The sequence below is a fragment of the Thermobia domestica genome, chromosome 17 (assembly GCF_964235325.1).
Source record: "Thermobia domestica chromosome 17, izTheDome1.hap1.1, whole genome shotgun sequence".
In the NCBI taxonomy this organism is placed as follows: Eukaryota; Metazoa; Arthropoda; class Insecta; order Zygentoma; family Lepismatidae; genus Thermobia; species Thermobia domestica.
The window spans coordinates 21,520,496-21,544,501 of record NC_137470.1 but is presented as its reverse complement, the minus strand read 5'-3'; the positions used below and the strand labels follow the sequence as shown (position 1 = coordinate 21,544,501).

The 24,006-nt window shown below is 36.1% G+C and overlaps 1 long non-coding RNA gene across 1 annotated transcript in view; it reads right to left on the bottom strand.

Moving 5' to 3' along the window:
• The window catches only part of LOC145674689 (uncharacterized), a 63,345-nt gene that overhangs the window by 6,516 nt on the left and 32,823 nt on the right, over window positions 1-24,006 (bottom strand). The window contains exon 2 of the long non-coding RNA XR_014129017.1: window positions 133-162. This is a non-coding gene — a long non-coding RNA (uncharacterized LOC145674689). The remainder of the gene's footprint in view (window positions 1-132; window positions 163-24,006) is intronic.

The following is a 24,006-nucleotide window of genomic DNA, read 5'->3' as shown; positions in this document are numbered from 1 at the left end:
CTGAAATAAAATATAACAAAAATTAAAACAAGATGATAATCGATACGAAGCAATTTTGCAGAGATATCATTATTGCAATTATTGATCGTATCTCTGCAACAATAAGAACGATTGGAAATATTTATATCTTACCTGAACGGGTGGTCCCGGAAGGTCTTATATCTGAAAATAAATTGATACTAATAGAATATGGCATATGATAGAAATTACAACCCCTATATAGCATAGAGATTAGGAAGTAGAAACACTTAACCCAATTATATTTTAGAAGCACCTTATATCTAATATAGCATAGATAATAAAAGAGTGACATGTTTTTAATTTCTATTGAATACAGCAGAGAATATATAAAATAATGAAGGAATAGCAGGGCGCCCTTTTTATTGTAACTTATCAACCCTCTATGTAAGATTTAGGATTTAGATTTCTGGGCTCTCGGTATGATTTTTGGGCTCTCCTTATGTTCACATGTCTGAAATTTCAACCTCTGACCCTTTCATATTGTTTCTTTTTACGAAAAACAATTTTCTGTGAAATTTGAATGAAATTGATTAACAGTCAGAGGTGGCTCAAGCGATTTGAAGTTTATTGCATAGTCTACCGCAGAGCACAATGCAAGTTTTATATGACATGCTATCGTATTATAATTATTCATTCCTTTATATGTATAAATTAATGATAAATAATTTTAAATATTAACAAAAAATAACATTAATAAATATAATAAGTAACCATAAGGTAGGTGTTTGCGTGTGCACCCAAAAAGAACACAGAAATTAATACGTATAAAGAAATACGACCTATAACACATTGTTTGGAGGGTAACCGAAAAGCCAGGACATTATGGTTCTGTCTGTAGTCCACACTCTCATTCTGTCAAGTTTAAATATTCAGAAAGTTAAAAAAAATTCATCATAAGTGGCTGACGTGTTTTAGTTATCGAAAACACCGTTTTGTAGTGCACCTTTTTTTTTTAATGACGATACTTCTTGCAAATATTGACCACCTCAAGCATTCTTTCTTTCATAAATAATGTTCCGGGAGCACACTTAGTATTCCGGGGGGTTACTCTCAGAGCACCAAGGGGGGGCTCTGCCCCACCCCCAAAAAACAAATCAAAATCTAAAAAAAAACACTAACCATAATAACAAATATTGATCTAAAAGAAGTTAGGGAGTTCATGCACTATAAGATATCTGAAATAGATTCAGTTAAATTGAGTGAAGGGACCGCGGTGGTTCAGTGGTAGCACCGCAGTTATTACTATTAGCGTAAGAAAAATGAATGATATTTGTTCAGCAGGTTTCATAATAATAATTCACTTAGGTAATTAGAGTAGGCTAGTAAAAAGAGTTAACTTGGTTTTACACTAATTTTAGTAGAGAAGGTTTCATTAATGTGGAATATCTTGTTTATTATGAAAAGGACATGAAATTAAATCTGAGTTTTACGTCCCACAGTTATGCCGGTTAGGCTAAAGGAGACGGTGATGATGAGAGATGAATGAAATGGTAGAATGAAGAAAGTGGGAGGAAACGGGAGAACCCCAAGACAACCCACGAGTACGGTGTTCGTCCACCAAAAAGTCCACACGGCGGGAGCAGGGTTTGAACCCAGGATCCCAAGCACCGGAAGTGAACGTTCTATCACTTTTTTTTCAACTGATTTATTGACAGCTTAACAATACATTTGTGCAATTTAACAAAAACTACATATTATACAAGAGAACTACTGATCAAAAAACCGCCCCAAGTTATGAGGGGGAAACAAAAACTTCAAATAATTAGCAAAAAATCCATAATAAGAAGGAACATTTTGACATTTGACATGCGCACCGTACATAAACAATTTTTATTGGTATTCTGAATAATCTACACGAGTAACCAGATAGTACACCGTATAAGCACACAACCAGAGCATCGAAATTTGTTTAGGCTGCGGCATATAGCAAAAATCAGGAAGGCGTAATAAAGTATCTGGGAATGCTTGAATTCCACAGTGGCATATATATCCTAACATGGCCCGTAATAAATGCCATGTTGGTAAAACCTTAGAACACGTCGTGAGACGATGTTGAGAATCATCTTCCTGTCCACAAGAGTGACATACGTTGTTTGCAAATAAGTTAATGCGTACTAACCGAGCAGGTGTAACAAGAAGATCATGTACGACTTTATACCACTCAATGCGTATATATTGTGGTATGACAGGACTATTTATATTTTTCCAAATTTGCGACCAGCAAGAGGTGGGACTTATTCTTTCGACACGAGAGACTGTGGTATGGTCAGAAAGTAACCTTGTATTGTACAAATTTTTTGCAAGCTCTCTAGAAGAAAGAGCCGGATCTCGTTGTAAATAACTGCCCTCCAATAAGAGTTCTTTTAAATAATAGACCGGTGGGAGTAAGTTACCTGTATTTAACGGTGCAAGTATATCGACTCTTTCATACCAGAATAAGGCCCACTCTTTAGTGAAGGAAGGAGATTCCTGATACAGTTTACAATACCATTTTGTGAAATACAGAACACAACACTTTAAATGGATATTGATCAAATTAAGACCTCCACTCTCCTTCCTTTTACATAATATTGAATAAGGCACACGAAAGATTTGCCCTTGCCAAATATACCAAAGACTCAAAGATTGAATTTGACGGAGACTATCCTTCGGAGCAGGCAAAATTTGGGCAACATGCCATAATTTTGCATAAATATAGCTATGACAAATCCAGAGTCGTTGTTCCAAATTAAATGGTCGAAAACGAATATCCTGACAAAGTAACTTTATATTAGTGACCACTCTCTTCCAATTAGAAATAATCATCGAGGAAACATTTGGCTGGTAGACTATACCTAATATAGAGACTTGCGACACAACAGATATAGTAGTCGGCAGATAAGTCGGAGTTGTAACACCAAACTTTAAAAATTTACATTTATGCATATTTAGACTAGCTCCAGCAGATGTTCTAAAATGAGCCATAACCTGCATAACTTGTTGATAATCCTCTTTTGAACGGATAATGACACTAATGTCATCTGCATAAGATCGCAATGCAAGTTTAGTGCCGTTCATTGGAATTCCAGTTAGCTGGCGATCGAGAGGAGATATATACTAAACAAAACCGACGACAAGGGGTCTCCTTGGCGTATGGACTTACGAATTGGGAATGCTGGTGTCAAGAAACCATTGACTTGAAGTCTAGAAGCTGCATGTAAAAACAGGGTTTGGATTTGTTGAATGAATTTCTGAGGTAACCCTATATGTTGCATAACATGGAATAAATAGGAATGTCGCACATTATCAAAAGCTTGACAGAGGTCTAAACTCAGTAAACCACCCTTAGTACAAGTGGTATCAAACCAAGCAACTGTGTCGCGGAAGTCCATTAGAACATCTAACATTTTGTTACCAATACTAAAGCCACTTTGGGTGTCATGCAGTAGATCAGGCATGAAAGGGTGCAATCTACGAGCAAGACATTTCGCAATAATTTTGTAATCACAGTTGAGTAATGTAATAGGGTGGTAATCACTCAAGACCTGGGGTTTATCTTTCTTCGGTATTAAAACGATGACCCCCGTAGCAAATGTGGTAGACACCTGACCCGTCTCTAGGATATAATGAGCGACTTCAAGAAAGTCCGAGGCAATAATATCCCAATAACATTGATACAAAGTATACGGAATTCCGTCAACTTCTGGACTACTCAATGTACTGCAAGATTTAACTACTTGGTGGATTTCGTTCATTGTATATGGTTGGGTCAAGAGATGTGTTTCAGAGGTAGGAAAATTCACTTGCGGTAGAGGAAATGGCGGATCAGACTGAGTAGGATCAGGTATGTCATTAAATTTATTTTGGTATTCGGAGAGTATATAAGCCGCTATATCAGGTTGCTTCTGAAGGACATTCGCACCCCTGTATGAAGAGAAGGAATACTGAGACGTTCTCGTCGGCGAATTTCTTTTATATGTTGGTACATGGATAACCTTTCGTGTGGAATCGTCAGAGGATCACGTCTTCTTGCCGTAAAACCTTCTAAGTTTTTTCGTTGCAAATTTAAAACTTTTGCTTTAAAAAATTGCAATCTTTGATATTGATCTGGAAGATCATTCCTGTGACTCAATTCTTGGAGACATTTGTGATAAAATTGCAAAGTATGTGTAGTCTGTATAGCCTGATCTTGTGCGATGCGCATAAAGAAGGTTTTGATATTGGGTTTAACCATTTTCTCCCACCAATTAAGAATAGAGTTGAAGTGGGGCTTACGTTCACACCATTTAATCCAACAGTTTCGGAAGTTTTCTTTAACTTCAGGTAAATCTAACAAAGAAGAGTTTAATTTCCAATAAGATTTACCCATTAACTTTCGTGGTACATCATAAGGGATCCATATTTGTACTGCAAAATGATCGGAAAAAGAATTACCACGCACATCATACATCACTTGTGGTGTACACAACCTATCACTAAGATAAAATCTGTCTAATCTACTCTTAGTACTATTACTACGGACATACGTGTACAAATGGTCTTTCTTTTTAAAAATAGCAACGTCCTGTAACCTAAGTCCATCGACTAAATATTGTAATTCAGGACTATAACTAGTGTCTCCTGTGGCATCTTTTCCAGGTCGAATAATACAATTATAGTCTCCCCCAAAAATTACATGATCATATGTCAGATTAAACATATACACTAAAGTTTCATTAAAAACTATCTTACGTTCATTTATTTTATTATGCCCACTAGGAGAATATACATTAAGAAATAATATTTTGTTCCAAAGAAAACCAATAGCACGGCCATCTGGTGTCATACGCAACTGAGAAATCTCAAATTCGTGCTTGATCAAAATTGCAGTACCTCTCCGGTTCACTCCCAAATTTACATAAGATTTATAACCAGTGAGATAAGCAGAATTATCTTCAACTACCTCTTGCAAAAAAATAATTCCGGGATCGTGGTCAAATATAAACTGTTTAAACAGTTGACGTTTCGTTTCCGAACTCATGCCATTAACATTAACAGTAACACAACTCAATAAAGACATAAATAAACACAGTAAACTTAGTAAACCAAGTAAACACAGTAAACACAAGGCAACCTTAACACTCATTTCCTGTTAAATGTAAACAATTAAAGGAAAACGAAGTATTCAGGTATTTACAGACGCCGTTTCAGAACAGTCCATATTGCTTGCCTGATTATCACCCGTATTTAATTTCTTTTGTGAGGCAGTACTATTGTTTTGCAGATGAAGCGCACTTTGTTGACGTGTCCGTCTTTTTGGCGATGCATTATCATTTCTTTTATTCTCTAATTTCGAACGTTTAATTTTGCGTTGGCTAGATCGTAGTAACGGAAAATCATCATTACCATCGATGTCAGCGTCCTTGAGAAGGTCAGAGTTATTATCGTTTGTATCAGTTTGAAGCACACAAGAAGCCTCTGGTTGCTTTCTATCGACACTCCCCGTTGTTGTTGTTGTTGAAATGAATTGACCTTCAGTTACCTCGGTCTGAGCGAGTTCCACGGGAGAAACATCAGCTACTTCCTCTTGTGTTACGTCAGCTGTTTCTGCCTGTGTTTGGTTCTCAACACCTTCGCTTGGAGCTACAGGTCGAACATAATTAGAACTGAATTGAATTTCTTCCTTCGTTACATGTAATTCACTGTCCGTAGTACTAGATTGGATGGCAGAGGGGGGAGGTACAGGCACTTGACGGGGAAAAGTAGGGGGTATGGGCAACACAGTAGGGCGAGAATTTAAAGGACAATTAGAGCGTTCATGTAATTCTGAATGACACCGTTGGCAAGTTTTAGGCTGTCCTTCATAAATAATATGACCTTGATATTTTGAAAACATCACAAATGATGGAATGTTTCGCTTAAGCTGGACACGGGCAAGATAAATGCCATTATTTACAGTATATCGATATTGTCTAGACCATGCATCAGGTGTAACACTTAACACATTACCATAGGCACTTAAAGTCGTCTGAATACAAGGAATCGAAGTCTCCGGGGGCAAACTAAATATGCGTAACACTTTCACTTCTAAAGTAGCATCATTTACCAATACTTTAGCAACGGCTCCATTATTATATTTGAAAGTGAGTTCACCATTAGCGTCGCGAAGAATCTGTTCCATTCGAGTTTTCCGCACTAATTTTAAATAAACACAACGTTGGGTTGTCGGAATTTGAATAGCAGCGATTTCGTCTTGTTGCAAATGAAAAGTTTCAAAAATGCAATCATGCAACTCAGAAGCACTGGGTTTCTGTGCGCCATTTTCAAATAGAAATTGAGTCGTATTTACACGATTCATTTTACTTCACTTTTACAGGCCAAAAGAATAAACCACGTACCTGCAATACACAGGAGCAATAAGCTCAGAAAATTATTAATAACAGTACGTCTCACTAACTTTCCTATGCAACACAGTAAGAACAGTCTTCCGAGAACTCTTCGCCACGTCCGCTCTCGTCGACGTTTCGCACTCCTATTCACTGAGCCACAGCGCCCCCTTATTATGAAAAGGGTGACTTATTGTTAAGAGTAGGGCGTAAAATAAAAAGTATAAAGATAATGTTATATCACCTAGTAATAAGGATATTGGCAGTCATCCTGTGTGATTGATTGATGAAAATGCTATAATCTTGCAAACAGATGTTTGATTTATACCACCAATTGAGCCAATTAGAAAGAATAAGATTAGTAAGTATAAGGATAAGTAATCATAAGAAAAAAAAGAGTAAATCTTCATATGCGGGGTATGAGCCTACTAGCTTATCTTAGCTTATCTTTCTACATCTTGGGGTGTGGAGCACCAGGGACGTACGCAGGAAATTATTTCGGGTGGGGTCTAAAGCATTTTAGGGGGGGTCCAAGTACAACTTGAGGCTAAATTATATGAAAATTTCTACAGTTGCCCCTAAAAGTAGACTACATTTACAAAAAAAAAATCGGAATTTTGAGGGGGGTTAGGACCACCAGGACCCATTCCCTGCGTACGCCCCTGTAAGAATGCTTCATACATCAGAACCTTAGAAAGCTATTTATAAGAATCGATACATTATATAAGTCACACTTTAGTGATTAGTGTTGGATTCTCATTCTGTGTGGACTCGGGTTCGATTCATGGGTAGTGCTATCCAATTTTCGGCATCCACCCAGCGTCGTGAGGCAAACTGGGGAATCACGTAAATAATAAAAGACGAGACGACCAATAGGTCTAGAAAGTTCCTGATACGCCTGTTAACGACAAAGGGACACAGCGCGCTGATCACGTCTTATAGGTCTGCACGGGCCGGAATTTTTAGCCCGACCCGGCCCGTGAATTTACAATGTGAAGCCCGACCCGAGTCCGAAATATATGTTTTAACCTTTTAAGAACTAGGATGATAATGTTTTGTGCGCACACATTCACAAACACAAGCAGCTAATTCCTAGGAGGTCAAGAATTAAGAATCGCATAATTCAAGTGAACATCAAAATTTTTTACGGTTTACGTCCCACGATTATGCCGGTTAGGCTAAAGGAGCCACTGATGAAGAGAAATGAATGAAGTGGTGCAATGAAGAAAGTGGGAGGAAACTAGGGATGGGCAAAACCGGTTTTTATAAAAACCGGACACCGCTTTCTAGAAAACTGAAAACCGAAAAAAAAACTATTTCGGTTTTGTCCAAAACCGGTTCTCTTTTTCACCGAATTCAATTTCGGTTTTCTCCAAAAACTGGTTCGGATTTTCACCGGAACCGGTTTTGGTTGTCTTCAAAACCGGTTCGGTTTTCGCCGAAACAGGTTTCAGTGAAAACTTAAAAAAAAAACTATTTATGTGGAAACTGAATCGGTTTCCGGAGAATAACGAAACAGTATTCCGGTCAGAAATAGAATTTGAAAAAAAGAAGCGGAGCCGGTTTTAAAGAAAACCGGATCCGGTGAAAACCGAACCGGTTTTGGAGAAAACCCATAACCAATTTCGGTGAAAACCAAACCAGTTTGAGAAAACCGAAACAGTTTTTTGTGTGTGTGTGTGTGAAAAACAGAAACGGTTTTTGGAGAAAACTGAAAAACCGGTCTTTGTGCACAGCACTAGAGGAAAACCATCTCAGGTTTGAACTTCATCTATGTTAAAAATTTGATCGAGATTGATCGTTTGGTTCAAAACTTAAATTTTATTTTTAACTCTCCCTCTCCTGCCCTCCCCGAAGTTCTACCGTCAAAATGAATAGCTAAAAACATTCCCAGCCAGAACCGCATTTACGTTAAAAATGTAATTGAGATCCGTCAGTCGATCACGGAGATTAAGAGTCACAAACATAGTCACTTTCAATTTTATAATATGGATTGTAACTTAACGTCACAAAAATAAGGGACCAGCACTATCAAATGTGTTAATAATTAACTAGAGAAAACTGACGGGTAATCTAGCCCAGTGCATTCGGATCAGTCTTTTTTTTTTTTTTTTTTTTTTTACTTTTCTGAGAAGGTAGTATAAATGCCACCCATGCGAGCGCTCGAAGGTTAACTATATAGTTTATATCTTACACTGAATAGGGTACCCTATAACTTTAATACGTCTTCACTTCTTTTTGTTCTTGCACCTTATATCTTTGTTGCATCATTTACTCTTTATGGGCCCTCCCGCACGGCAAGCTCTGCGGGGTCGTTAGTTACCCCCCTGGGTCCGTTCCATACATGACAAATTAATTAAGGGTACAATATTGACAAATCTCAAAGTCATACCAGTAAATATTATTTCTAGGATCCCTAACTTTTTTTTTTTTTTTTACTGAAATGGGCCCACGACTCATTTTTGTTTAATTGACCTTTTGTCTGCTGTTTTGGTTATGTAATGTAGTGAACCTGTTTGATGTTTCATTTATAATTTCATGTTTGTATCGTATATGCAGTAAGAAAATTTTGTCGTAAAATGCCCTCCCCTCGAAGCTGTAGAAATCTAAGCATGGTGTTGCTTTGATCTATCCAATGGTATAACGTAACTAAAAATGGTGAAAAATGCATGCGCGAGCTCTGTAGGCATCACGGTACGAAGTATAGTAAAACTATTTAACTTTCGATGCTTATACCATTTAGGCTAAAGGAAACGGATCATGAATGGAAGTGAATCATTGTGAAGTAACATATATGTGCTAACCAACCGTAAATCGAGCACAGGACCATGTGCAACAAAGGCACACGCGCTAATCACTAGACCAGCGGGAAGGATTAAGTAAGAAGTACAGTGCTCAGTGATATGGGTGCATGAATGAACAATCCTTTAGTGTGCCTAAGAAGTATTAGGACAGGGGCGTCATTTAGGGAGGGCAGGGGGAGCAATTACCCCCCCCCCAAGAATTTGAGAAATATATATATATATACACTTTAGTCGCTTGTCTACTAATATACTAGAACAAAACGTGAAATTCTTATGTGAGAGACAGGAAGTGTGAGGTATAGCTGTAAGGCAGTAGTCAAATCCGGCCGGCAAACTACTCAGTAAGCAACTTCAATTAACAAGTTTCAATTTTTTGTTTTCCCAAGCCATACAATAAGAAAACCATACTGTACAACAGGCGATATAGATTAATTATGTATTGGGCGAACACATGTACCCAATATTCTACCAGAAAGAAACCAGAATATACATTTTTTAAAGCAAAAGCTCATTTGTTGTATCTTTTGTTTGTTTGTGACATTTTAGGCTCATTTCGCTAACCGTTTAATACTTATCTACAATGGTCGAAATGAGACGGTATGCGGTGGCATACCATACCGCCCCTAGTTTTTTAGTAATGGGGACATACCGTCTCTGGTTTTTCAATGATCAAGACAATATTTAAGAGGGAGAAGGAGTGAGCCACAGCGGCCGGAATATTGGTATTCAATTTAACATGGGATCTCAATCATTTTTTAGGGAAATCCTGGTTTCATTTCATTGTTTCGCAAAAAATGTCTCAAAAGCCCACTCAATATGGTGCATCTCATTTTAAAGGTGCAATTTGAACTCTGTGCGTGATATTTTCTTCTTATAAATACAGATAATAATAATCCAAATTCCCATAAGAAAATGATCAAAATTAGGGGTAAGTCTTCTGTCTTTTTACAGTAAGGAAAAGAGCTAAAAGCTTCGGACATTTTTGAGAATGGAGTACTATCTTTGTATTTGTGCGCTACTGCACTATTTTTTTCGCTGTTTCCAAATACATCCATTACACAATCGATGAGAAATTATATCCTTCATCATTGAATCTACAGAAATCAGAAATCCGATTTTTTCGTGTTCACGTACTTCGCCATCTAACTGCTAGATGGCACTATAGTCATTCCTCATCCCACTTTTCTTCTCAGCGGGAGCCAGTCCTTTTGAAAAGGAAATCATTGTGAAGAACGGGAACTTCAAACACGAGGAATGGCAAAATTTATGACCTCTTTAGTTGATGGTTTCTGTTTCAGCAGTACAGTGTATTTCTAGATTGTTTCTATGAGAAGTAATACGCTGCTGAAGTCGTCTGCTGTGAATTTTACTGGGCGCAGCAATATTGGTTACAAACAAACCGTTGCTAGGGTGGTTGCTAAGGCAGTTTCAATGGCTTCGTATTGAAACTGCTGAGTCTTGTGAAATATTCTCAATATAGTGTTGATGAACAAGATAAATGCGTATGCTGAAATGTCTGATTTTAACAAATAGCAGTGAATATTTACTTTATACGTATATGAAGCCTATATTTTATCATATGAAACAAAATTACTTTACATTTTATTTACTGCAATCGCCGATAACTTGCTGGACAACAAGCGAGTGACAATTCTAAGTACGTACATGAGCGTCCCTTAATAATAATTTTGGATTGAGTTTAATTAAAATTACTGAAAATTGAATGCTATATACTTTTGTCATATTGTTTGTTTAGCTTCAGTGAAAATGTTTAATATGGAAGAAAGTTGATTTTTAAATAAATGGGGATCAGATATTCGGAGCGAAAGGGTACAGAGCTAGAATAACCAATGTATTTTATAATATACAATTGCGAATACTTGATCTCAGAAACTTAATACTTGATCTCTTCGTGGAAATAGTTTCCTAAGTTATTCTTCATTATTTTGTTAGCAGGTGTTCATTCCTTGCTTGGCGCTGGTAAAGTTGAAATGCGCCACCAGAAATAATTATTTAAAATATATAATACTTTAACTATTTTATATAATGTCCTAATCTTATCTGAATTATTATTTTCTTTGCGTCTGCCACGAACGGCGTATAGATTTGTAACATGCCGGCATTTATGATAATTCGAGCTCGCTTGAAGCTCGAGCGCCCGTAAGGATGCACCTGTAGAGAGCAGGCAGATCAGTGAAGTTTGATATGTGTGCAAAGAAAGAAAGACAGGTACGAAAACCATACACCAACCTGAAGTAGTAATCACCACAAGTGGATTTGGACAAGGTTCTAGACCACAGGTCCCCGTTCCCATTTGTCAGTAATAAAGACAGAAAACAATGTGCCCTTCGGGGATCTAACCCGCCTTCACTCGCTAACGCCAGCTCGGCAATACTATTTGAATTAAATATTAAACTTTGGTACAGATAGGAACCAACCTAACCACTAACCTATATGGGGGGACTTGTGTTCTAGAACCTTCAGGTGGATTTGCATTTGAATTTCTTAGTAACCCTGACCCTTTTTAAACACTGCTTTTATGCTCTCCCTCTATGTAAATAATTTTCTTCCACATAACTATTTCCGTAGATTAGCAGATATTTAGACGTAAATTTAAAAAAAAATGATCCTCTATTCTTCATGCGCACTTAACGTAGATCGATAGGATGGAGCAATTATAGTTTAACGAAATGAGACAAATTAACAACTCCGGTTTAAACTTTACTATATTGCCTGTACTATAGTCTCACCAACCAGTGTTTCTTTCATGTGTGTTCAGATATGTTTTTGGGTGGCACTGCCTCCTTCCCAGAACTTTGAGAGTGCCCCCCGGAGGATACCAAAATAATACGTCTATAATATAATAATGAATAGAATAGCACCAGTAGGGACCCTCAGAATAGTAATAGTGCCCCTCCGGAACCTTTTTTTCTGAAAGAACGACTGTTACCAACATTCATATGCAGTAAGGTACAGTTAGGTTAGTTGTGCTTAATTAAATGCGGTTGTCTTACATATATGTGTAAACGGCGATTTACCAGTTTTAAAATCATCCATCGCCTGCTAATGTCAAATGTATCAAGCGTTTCAAATTTTTACACATAATTTATATGTTACCACAAGGGTAAAATTGTGATCGAACTTGCGATGGTGTGGTTCGGAGAGAGCGGAGGCAGGCTAGTATCACACTCCATGCTGAGGTAGGCATTGTTTGAAGATTATAGTGTCCCTAAACGTGTGATTCAGTTATCAGTTGAGTTGAGTTGATTTTAGTTTAACGTCCCTTTCAGCAGCGAGGCTATATGAAACGTGGACCTACTGATTAACGTGGAATCCGAACCACATGAGCTCCCTCGGGAATCGAACTCAGTTATCAGTTTACTAAGAAAAGATATTACAGTGTTCTGAGTATTAATATATATTAAATAGTTAGCGAAATTAGCCCAAAATGTCACAAACATACAAACAAAGAAAAAAGACAAAGCAAGGGTGCTTTTGGTAAAAATATGTGTATTTTAATTTCTTCCTGGCAAAATGCGCAAAGAGAGAAAGTGTCCCTCAAAAAGATTGTCCGCCCAATAAATAATTAATCGTTATATCGTTTGTTGTATAGCGTGGCTTTCTTATTGTTACTCTTTAATATATTAGGTAGTACATTTCTAATTTGATTTGATTTCTTAATCATTCTGTAGTCAATTACTCTTAAACTGTTATGGTTACATCCGAAAGCGGAACAAATCATTTTCAGAGGCGAGTACCATGTAAACTTCTTTATATAACCCGCTCAAAGCTAGTTTGTTTGTAACCAGCTAGCTAAAGAGGAAGTGGAAGTGACGTTTTCTGCACCAGCGTATTTAGGAAGTCAACTTTTCGACAAAGATTTGTGAAGAAGAAACCGAACCAAAGTCTTTGTTTATGTATTCCAAGAAAGAAATGAAAACTACCTGCAGAACTGAGAATATGCATGCAAGAGAAAAGATAAGATACATTATTATAATCTTTAGGGTAGATTAATCCCCGAAATATTCTTTGTTTACCTGTCAAAAAAAAAATCAAGAATAATATAGGGCTCTTTCATCAGCTTCCATCGTACAATAAGAGACACACACATATTATATACATCAAGGCCGGCCATAGGTGGTGCGGGGCCCGATTGGGAACATTTTGTGGGGCACCGGGTTTATAACTAATTTGCATCAAGGTATGTAGAGCCTATATATAGGGTCTAACTCAAATGTTAATACAGACAGTGAATGAATTTTTAAAATACATGTTTCACCCTTGTGCTTCACAATTTTTTAAGAAGGTTCTGTACCAGTATTTCATAGTTTTCATATCTTACAAGTGAACTTATCGATGTCGAAATTTAGTTTCTTGACCAACTTGGCAGAGAAATGTAGAATATCAATAAACGAGCGTAAGCAAAATTTAAAGTGCTTCTGTCCATAAAGATGGCCGCAGTGGCGAAAAACCTGACTGACCAGAACAAGCCATAACAATGCGTTATAAATTTGAAAATTTCGTTTTATTTGTAAAACGGGTAAACGGATGAAAACCAAAATCACATTAACCGACACTGGGGGAAGTAGACATCTATTTGAGGGTATGCTTATCATGGCTGCCATCTTGTATCTCACTTAACTTCTATTTTCCTTTTAATAGGAAGGCGGTCACATCTAATATATCAAATTGGGGTAGATTTTTACGAGAAATACAGTGGTGCAGTCTATGTTTCCATAAGTTTATATTTGTAGGACATACTGAAATACACATTGATATAAATTAGTTGGTTCAAAGATTCCTTAACAGCTGTATCTTTTTCAAAACAATTAAAGTCAGGGAAACCTAATGTACGCTAGTGAGAACATCGTAGGTAGCAACTTGTGAAAGGTATAATCTTCTTGAAATCGTCATCGACTGTAGACAAAATGAAATGGTGATGAGAAGATTACAAACTTCAAGGAACTGATTGCAGACGAATGACATATTTTTCATTGGATTCATCTAGTTAGAACACAAACCTTCATAAGCAGCCACCTATTCAGTATGCACTAGTATACATTCGTTTTTCCTGACTTCATTTTTCAAAAGAAAGAAAAAAATCCACGTGATTTTTCGCAGGAGAGGGCAAAGTTTGTCTTATGGTTTTGAATTTTTAATATAAATATAATAAGAGAAAGGATATGCAAAGAGCTCGCACTGAGGCTGATTTATTTGATACCATCTCGGTAGTATCACATGACGTAATCAGTAAAAACGCCAGGAACTTTTACTTAGTGGGGTGTTCAAAATAAAAAGGGTGTGCACCCAGAATAATGATATACATTTTTACACTAACTCAAAGAAAACAATATTTTTACGCCCAGGGATGCGTGTAAGGAAATTTAGGGGAGTGTTAAGGTGTGCAAGATACTCTCTAGACATAAGATCTATTTTTACAACAGAAATTATAAACATAAAAAAAACTAAAGAAACTACTGCAGCATTAAATTCAGAAAATATTTGCTTATGCCCGGAAACTTAATATAAACTATTCATTTACTTGTTAGGGAGATTCAATACCTTCCTTTGTGGAGTCCATGGATATACCTGTATTGCAATTGTGTACTTGATAACCGAGAGTAGCAGAACAGATTCACTTGACTGAGGGCCTCGCGAACATAGTGGCATGTATCAGGAGCAAAATTTAGTCAAAGGAACCACAACACACTTATTTGCTTTGGGCCTAATATACTGTTAAAACAGTACTGGAGAGTAGAGTAGACGACTCTAGCGCGGGGCCCGATTGGGAGCAATTGGCCTAAGGCCGGCCTTGATATATATATATATATATATATATATACAGTGGCGGATCCAGGATATGATCAAGGGAGGAGCTAAACCATAGTTTGCCTCTTTATCCAGAGTAAACAGAATTGAAGCCTATTTTATCCAGTGTATACCTGAGCGTCAAGGGGGGGGGGGGCTATAGCCTCTATAGCCACTCTAGGATCCGCGCCTGTATATGTATACTATTTACAGTGCCGGATTTACGTATAAGATAAACAAGCTATAGCTTAGGACCCCGCTCTCTTGGGGGCTCCAAAATCTAAAGAAAAACTGGATATACATTTCTACAATATAAGAAAATTAAAAAAAAATTAAATTAAATTTAAATATACATAGCAAGAGTGGTTCCTACTGTGTAGCCTACATTCATGGGGCCCCATGTAATTACTGGGGCTCCTGCTAGTCTGCTTCCTAAATTACCTCCAGTTTCTTCATTTCTGTATGTAGGGTGCCTATGTCCATCTGGACACATAAAGTGCCCCATTACCTTAAACAGCTTGGGGCCCCACTAAACCTAAATCCGACTCTGACTATCTATTTATGCATGTTTGCTCTCTCTTTTCGAAGCAGTGTTTCTTCTATATTGCTTCCAATTCTGCCAGGTTTTACCAAGGGGGAAGAGTCCTTACTCATTCCAGGCATTCAAACTGGGGACTGGACTACTTGCTTCCAACATTCCGTCCCCCATGTATCCTGGTCTGAATCAATTGTCTGAAGCCCATAAAACACTCAAATTCAAATGTAGATGTCGCTCATCAGTGTCGACACCTAAATATTTCTCAATCAACGGTAGGGGTGTTTGGTACCCTCAATCTGTCTCCCTCTTATTAGCGGAGAAACACTCTATATTAGGTAGTAATTCTTTAAAAAAAAGGTGTTCTTTAATGTATGCAGTAACGCATAGGAAACTAAATTTTAATATACCCTAGTAGTATAGAAACGCATCATGCGGTACCTTACCAAAATAAATACCCTATGCCAAGGATGGAAACATCAACAATAATAAAAAAGATAATAATAAACATTTTAAAGAAATTCTTTCATTAATCAAGTCGCACTTAAAAGTAAAAAACAATTTTGTTTATGCATGACTTAAAAAAAATGAGATGCACTCTAATATAGGCTTAAAGTTACTTTATAAATTCTTAAAATGACACGTCCCATTTTTTTATTTAGTATTGCATAAACAAAATTATTTTTAACTTTTTAGTGCGAATTGATTAACAAAAGAATGTCTTTAAAAGGTGTTTTATCATTTTTTTATTCGTTGGACACATTTTCCAAATCCTAAAGTGATATGCAACCAGGGAAACCAGGGCTGGTTAAAGACTATTATTTATTTTAGGATAAAGAAGTTGAAAATAAAAACATATTAAAATTTGCTTTTAAAATAAATAGATATATTGCAAAGTATGAAAGTACCAAGGAATTTTGTATTGTCACCGGACTTACGTCGATCTGCAACAGTTCTTAGTTCTATGACGTTAGGAAATAAGTTCAATTTATACGAACACTTATACAATGTTTGAAACAAACACCTGTTACGTCATTGTATACTCATGTCCAAAATGATTGTCGCATATCTATAACTGTCTTCTTGTAAGAGTATAATGTAATAATGATTTTGCTGGGTACTTTTAATACTGATACTATGTGTACAGTTGGGAAATGTATATGTAGTAAATTTCATATGAAAATATTTATAAATACGAAAATTAGAATGAGTAAAACAAAATGTTGCTAAATGGACACGAAAGTTTTATTTTCGTTTTATTGTTCTTATTTACTGCTCGTTTGACATGAAATTTGCCACATACATGTCTCTGCCGATTGTACACATGCTAACATTATAAGAAATACCGGATGAATTCGTTATCAAATTATATTCATACAACAACATATTTATAGATATGCGACAATAATTTTGGACGTTGAGAATGAATGAAATGATGAAATGAAGTAAGTGGAAGGAAACCAGAGAACCATGAGAAAGTCCACACACACACGGTGTTTCTGTATCACAAAGCCCACTTGGCACCAGCTGGGATCGAATCAGAGTCTCACACACCAAGGGTGAAAGCTATGCCACTGAGTCGCAGCGTCCCCTGGGCTAGGTCGAATCTACTTTATGTTCATAGTGTCTTAGAACATAAATGTTACGATTATGAAGTCTTCGAAATGCATTAAACAATTAGCTCAATTTGATTGTGAACTTATATTAACAGTTTTTGTAAATTTAAAACTGATTACAAAATGAATCCGTAATTTTATTAGGTGAATATAAAATATACTCCCAGCGCAAAACAAAACTATCTGGAATAGTAATGAATGAAAAAAAAAAAAAAGGAAATAGCGTTGCAACCAAGAGAGTAAAGTGAGCAGTGTATTTATCTTACAGTGAACTGATTTGATGGTAAGTGGCCTAACTCCAAAATTGAAATTTTCCAAGAGTGAAAGTTGAAGTTCAATATGTCATGAACAATCCAGATTTCCTTCATGTTGGGAACCAAAACCATAACTACTGTATGTAGTTTATTATTGTATAATTTAGTGTTTCCAAAAATCTTTTTTAAAAATACCTATCTACAGAAGTGAAAGGTACTTATATGTACTAGTTTTTGGCATCCAAGCAGTTCATTTATTGTAATATACTATGTAAAATAGTCTCATATCATAATATGTGATGTACAACAAATGTTACATTATATATTATCCGTAGCTTGTGATATGCTGAAACTCATTAAAGCCTCAAAATAGTTGAAGAAGCGAATAATCCAGAAGTTACGTAGCCGTATTGCGTTCATTGAAACGAAAACAATAATTAAGGAGTTTGATGTAATAAGGGCGGAAGCGAGTTTACGCCCTTTTGCATCAAACGCACTTGTGGCTTTTACCATGCTTGCTTAGCCTTCTGGTAACATTTCAATTTAATATCGGAATAAAATGTTGCATATTACATTGTTTTATGCAAAAAAAAAAAAAAAAAAAAACTTGAATTTGCAACATCGTTTTTCTCCAACTGCATGTTTCAGATTCACGCCCTTATTGCATAAAACTCCTCAATTATAACTATGCTAATTACTATAGATTGCAAATTGCTCATTCAGAAAATTTATGAAATTCATGTTATCGCAATAGTTTTATACAAAATAGATAGGCCCTATATATTACTGATAATAGTTTTATACAAACTAGATAATTATTATTATGTTTGTAGTACAATCAAATATCACGACATTAATAATTAGTCTTAATTAACTGAATTGAGCTGAAAATCAAATCTTGATCTTGAAAGATCAACTATGAAGTTTATACGTTATGTACCTTTCTAAAGTAATAAATGCTGGAATTCGTTCCAAGGCTGTTTCTGAGTTAACACTCTTTTCAAAATAATATTAAAAATTATAGAAAGATTTTCGAGACATTCCAGTCGAGTCGAGATTTTTACGAGCAGTCTCGACTCGACTCGTGCCTCGACTCGAAAATTCGAGTCGAGAAATACGTTTGTCTCGACTCGTTTCGAATTTTACAAAGTGTGTCTCGACTCGTGCGCATCCCTAATTGATTGTTTCGAAGGAAAAATCCTTTGTTTCGAAAAACGTACCAAGATATTCACAAAAAAAGTATGGGGGTGCAACTTCACACTGGCTCTCCCACTTTCAAATTTTGACTGGAAACGGAAGCCAATCGTCTGTTTTTCGTTTGTTTTGTTTCGAAAAACATACGAAGGTATTCAAAAAACAAAGTTGGTGGTTACATCTTCACGCTGTCTCCACTTTCAAATTGTACCACCTTCGAAACACGTACGGACATATTCGCAAAAGAAATTTGGGGTCAAACTTGACACTAGCCCCCTCTTTTGAAATTTCGACTGGAATCCAAACCCAATCGCTTGTTTTTTTTGTTTCTTATTGATTGATTGGAAGAGAAAATATTTTGTTTCAAAGAAATATTAGTAGTCATTTACAAAATAGAGGTCAATGGGCCAACTTTACCCTGGTCATTCAAATTTCAACTCTCGATTAAATTCAAAATGAATAATTTGTTTTTCGTTTGTTATTGATTAATTTGAAGAAAAATCAAAAAGCATTAAATATATTTCGATAATAAATTGGTGGTCACCTTTACGCTGGGTCTACATTTCCAAATTTCATTCCAAGTTTTAAACAATTAAAAAATAAAAAGAGAAACACCATTAATAGTACGCAGAAATTTGTTACGCGTAGGTTCAGGGGGTTCAGGTTGCGAACTTTATATAATTTCAAGTGCTTGAATATATGATCATAATAATACTACTTGAAAGGAGCAAATTATTTTATGATAGTGCAATACATTTTGTTGCTTTAACAATTGAAAAGGGAAAAGACTAATAATAGTAATAACAATGCCTGAGACGAACACAGATTCAATAATAAATCATATTTCATTATTTTATTTTGAACTATTTAATTAAGAATTGAAGCTGTACAAAAGTACGAATTGAATAATAGCGCAATGCTTTATATTTCTTTATACATTACAAATTAAGAAGAAAGATTGTAGTACTATTTGAAACGAACAAAAATTGAATAAAAAAAGCTTTCATTCTCTATACTCTAAGCAAGTAACAGTGTCACATGTACACCAATTGATTGAGTTTGTTTTCTATGCAATGATTTTTTACGAATTGTGTAATGGAAATGGAAAAGGCTGAAAGTGCCACAAAGTAAAATTTCCAGTATTCAATAAAAACTTCCTAAAACTGTACTTTATCCTTTAAGGTGCTGCTCCTTGCGAGTGCTCTAGAAACTAGTAGGAATTTTTCTGACACTTTGGACCTATTCTAGGTTATTGGCGATGTCGTTTATAACATATTCCATGCAAAAAATCGACTTCTTATTTTTTGGCACTTTCAGCCTTTTCCATTTCCACTACACAATTATTATTGAAATCGTAGTACATTTGTATCACTTCTGGTTCTAGTAAAGAGATTAGAGTGGAGATCGAATATATTCTTAGGATGCTTAATTGATTGCAGAAAACCGCTTCGTGCTATCTAGTACATTTTCACTCTATGAAATTCAACGCTGAAACCCTACTTTAATAAATTTTGCTGTATGTTGAGCAATATTGAGAACCGAAACCGTCTGAAGAACGTTTGACGAATTTATGCGTACGCTACTGATTGTGCTTTTATACTTATTTTATTTTATTTTTTTTTATTTTATTTATTTATTTATTTTTTTTTTTTTTTTTGCTTTGAATGAAGTGCATGACCAGCATGAAGATGACCATCAACTTATTATCAACAACCATTTTCTTTCCATTAAAACAACTAACAACCAACGAGAAAGAAACCACATTTAACAACATTTCATAAATACTGTATATACATATGTTTTAACAATCAAATTACTTTTATTCAAAATAATAAACCACAAACTCCTATCAAACGTTTAAAAAAACAATCAATAACGAAAAACAAGCAATTGGCTTGGGTTTCGAGTCGAGATTTGAAAAGTGGGGGGCAGCGTGAAGTTATTCCCCCACTTTATTTTGTGAGTATCTTCGTATGATTTTCGAAACAAAATATTTTTTCTTCAAAGAAACAATCAGTAACAAACGAAAAAAACAAACGATTGGCTTCGGTTTCGAGTCGAAATTTGAAAGTGGGGAGGGCAGCGTGAAGTTACCCTCCCAATTTTGTTTTGCGGATATCTTCGTACGTTTTTCGAAACAAACGATTGTTTTTTTTAAACAATCAATAACAAAAAAAAAAGAAACGATTGGCTTCGGTTTCGAGTCGAAACTTGAAAATTGGGATAGTAACAACTTCACGCTGCCCCCCCCCAAAAAAACTTTGTTTTGTGGATATCTTATATTTTTCGAAACAAACGATTTTTTCACTAAAACAATCAATAACAAACGAAAAAAAAAACGATTGGCTTGGGTTTTAAGTCGAAATTTGAAATTGTAGAGGGCCGGTGTGAAGTTGCCCCCCACCATTATTTTGTGAATAGTTTCGTATGTTTTCGAAACAAACGATCTTTTGTTCAAAACAATCAACAACAAACGAAAAACAAACGATTGGCTTAGTTTTCGAGTCGAAATATGAAAGTGGGGAAGGCAGCGTGAAGTTGCCCCCAACTTTGTTTTGTGGATATCTTCGTACATTTTGCGAAACAAACGATTTTTTCTTCAAAACAATCAACAACAAACGAAAAACAAACTATTGGCTTCGGTTTCGAGTCGAAATTTGAAAGTGGCGAGGAGAGTGTGCAGTTGCCCCCCCCCCAAAAAAATATTTTGTGAATAGCTTCGTACGTTTTTCGAAACAAACGATTTTTTTTCTTCAACTCAATAGCAAAGGAAAAAGAGACGATTGGCTTCGGTTTCGAGTGAAAATTTGAAAGTGGAGGACAGCGTGAAGTTGCCCTCCCCCAAGTTTATTTTTTGAATATCTTCGTACGTTTTTCGAAACAAACGATTTTTTCTTCAAAACAATAACAAACGATTTGCTTCGGTTTCGACTCGAAATTAGTAAGAAGGGAGGGCAGCGTGAAGTTTTTCCTCCAACTTTGTTTTGTGGATATCTTCGTATGTTTTTCGAAACAAACGATTTTTTTCTTCAAAACAATCAATAACAAACGATTGGGTTCGGTTTCGAGTCGAAATTTGAAAGTGGGGAGGAGAGTGTGCAGTTGCCCCCCCCCCACTTTGTTTTTGAATATCTTCGTACGTTTTAAAAAAAACTATTTTTCTTCAAAACAATGAATAACAAACGAAAAGCAAACGATTTTCTTGGGTCTCAGGTCGAAATTTGAAAGTGGGGGGCAGTGTTAAGTTGGGCCCCCAACTTTATTTTGTCAATATGTTTGTAAATTTTTCGAAACAAACGATTTTTTCTTCAAAACAAAAACGAAAAACAAACCAGTGGCTTCGTTTTCGAGTTGAAATTTGAAAGTGTAGAGGACCGGTGTGAAGTTGGCCCCCCAACATTATTTTGTGAATAGCTTCGTACGTTTTTCGAAACAAACGATTTGTTCATCTAAACAATCAATAACAAACGAAGAACAAACGATTAGCTTCGGTATCAAGTCGAAATTTTAAAGTGGGGGGTGGCAACTTCACACACGTCCGTTTCATCCCATATTCTCATTCTACCAATAGTTTTATCATAATTCATTTAGTGCAATTATAATTCATTTAATGGGCTTCTTCCGTAATGGAGTTCCCGGTTCTGATATTAAAGTTTTTTACCCATAAGAGAAAGATTTTTAATGAACATTTAGGAGACAAAAATTGGTGTGAGGTCACACCAGGGCGTTATCGGGGAGAACTAACGCTACCTCCTGATCATGGCGGCTCAGTGCTAAAGTACTTATCTCTGGTGTGTGGGGTCATTGGTTCAATCCCCATGCAAATAAGTTTCTGTGGGCAACATCATGTCCGTGGATTGTCCCAGGGTACACTCGTTTCCTCCAACATTTCATGCCACCAATTCTCTCCTCATCATTCACTTGCCTTTAATCATTGTTTCCATTAGTCTAAAGGGCATAATCGTGGGAAGTTAAACTCAAAGATTTCATTTCAGTATCACAACATTGGTAACTCTGAGCGTGTGACTTCATCTTTATATGCGCCTTTGTCAGTGTGAAAAAAAAATAATGTCCAAATATTAAATTTAATCTTAAATTCCTAGTCGAAAGGTATGGAGGAGCTCTTATTTGAGAATTCAGATTAGGAAATATGGAATTTAAAAATTTTTGCCTCCATGCAATGAAAATTATGAATTTTAATTAGCAAATAATGTCTCGTTTTGTGCAATAGAAAATATTTATTTAACCGAGATTGTGCATTGCATAGAAAGACAAAGTTCATAGGCCTCAGTGTTGAAGGTCAAGTTACTTCTAACTGAACGGGAATATATTTCTGCACAGTGTACAGAAGCTGTATGTGAAGCGTTGCAAGTATGAAACCATAACAAGTGCTACTGAAATTTTTATGATCGCCAAAACCACATGTCACTTACCCTCGCTGACGCGTACACGTATCGTCACTGACGCATTTGCTCCTGTCGAACGGGTCCCCTCGATCCGCTCAGGCCCCCTTCTGCGCTTCTACCCTGAGTGCGTTTGCACACGGCAACGATAATATCGGTGGAAGCACCGATAATGTCGGCGGTGAAATCGACTTCAATGTATTCAAATCGTAGCTTGCACACGCCACCGATATTATCAGCCGATCCTCCGACACGCAGATGCTGTCGGCCAAGCCCCCGATACTGTCGGCGGTATCGCCGACACCGATTTTGTCGGGGGCAATGTTTTTTTATGATTGGATGCACACGCCACCGATAATGTCAGCCGGCCAGTGGGTTAGATGAAGAGAGTGAGTGACAAGGCGCTGTTTATTTTTGTTTCGTTTCTTGTCTTTGGAATTCTGTTGTTTCCGTTTTTTCTATTACAGTTGTATATTATTATTATTATTATTATCTTGTCCTATAAACAACTTCGGAACAGCTTATTATTTTTTTACAGTCTCTGTTTTGGAGTAGCTAATTCCCTTTATTAAATAAATATAAAATGTGGGAAGTCTGAAGAGTACTGGTTTCCCTCTAAATAGCTGTTACCAAATAGAATATAGGAAATTTAGATAACCCATTTCTTGATTATTTTCCACTCCTTTTTTTAATTTTTGTTCTTTCTCTCTCTCTCTCTCACACACACACACACACTCTTTGATGGTATATTTTTTAATCTATTAATGCTTTTAAATATTTATACATTCTGGAAATTAATTTAAGCGTAATTTTCAAAGTTGGATACACTGGGAACATAAGCATATGGAAAAAATCCTGATTATTATTACTTTCTTTTATTTTCACCAGAATTGTGTGCAGATCACTTTTCCCGGTTCCACTCAATAAGCAATGATTGAATAGAATATTTGTTGACAAGTCAAAGTAGAATTTTTATTATTTTGAAACGAAACCAGCACAATCAAACACTCTTTCCAAAGCTCCAAGG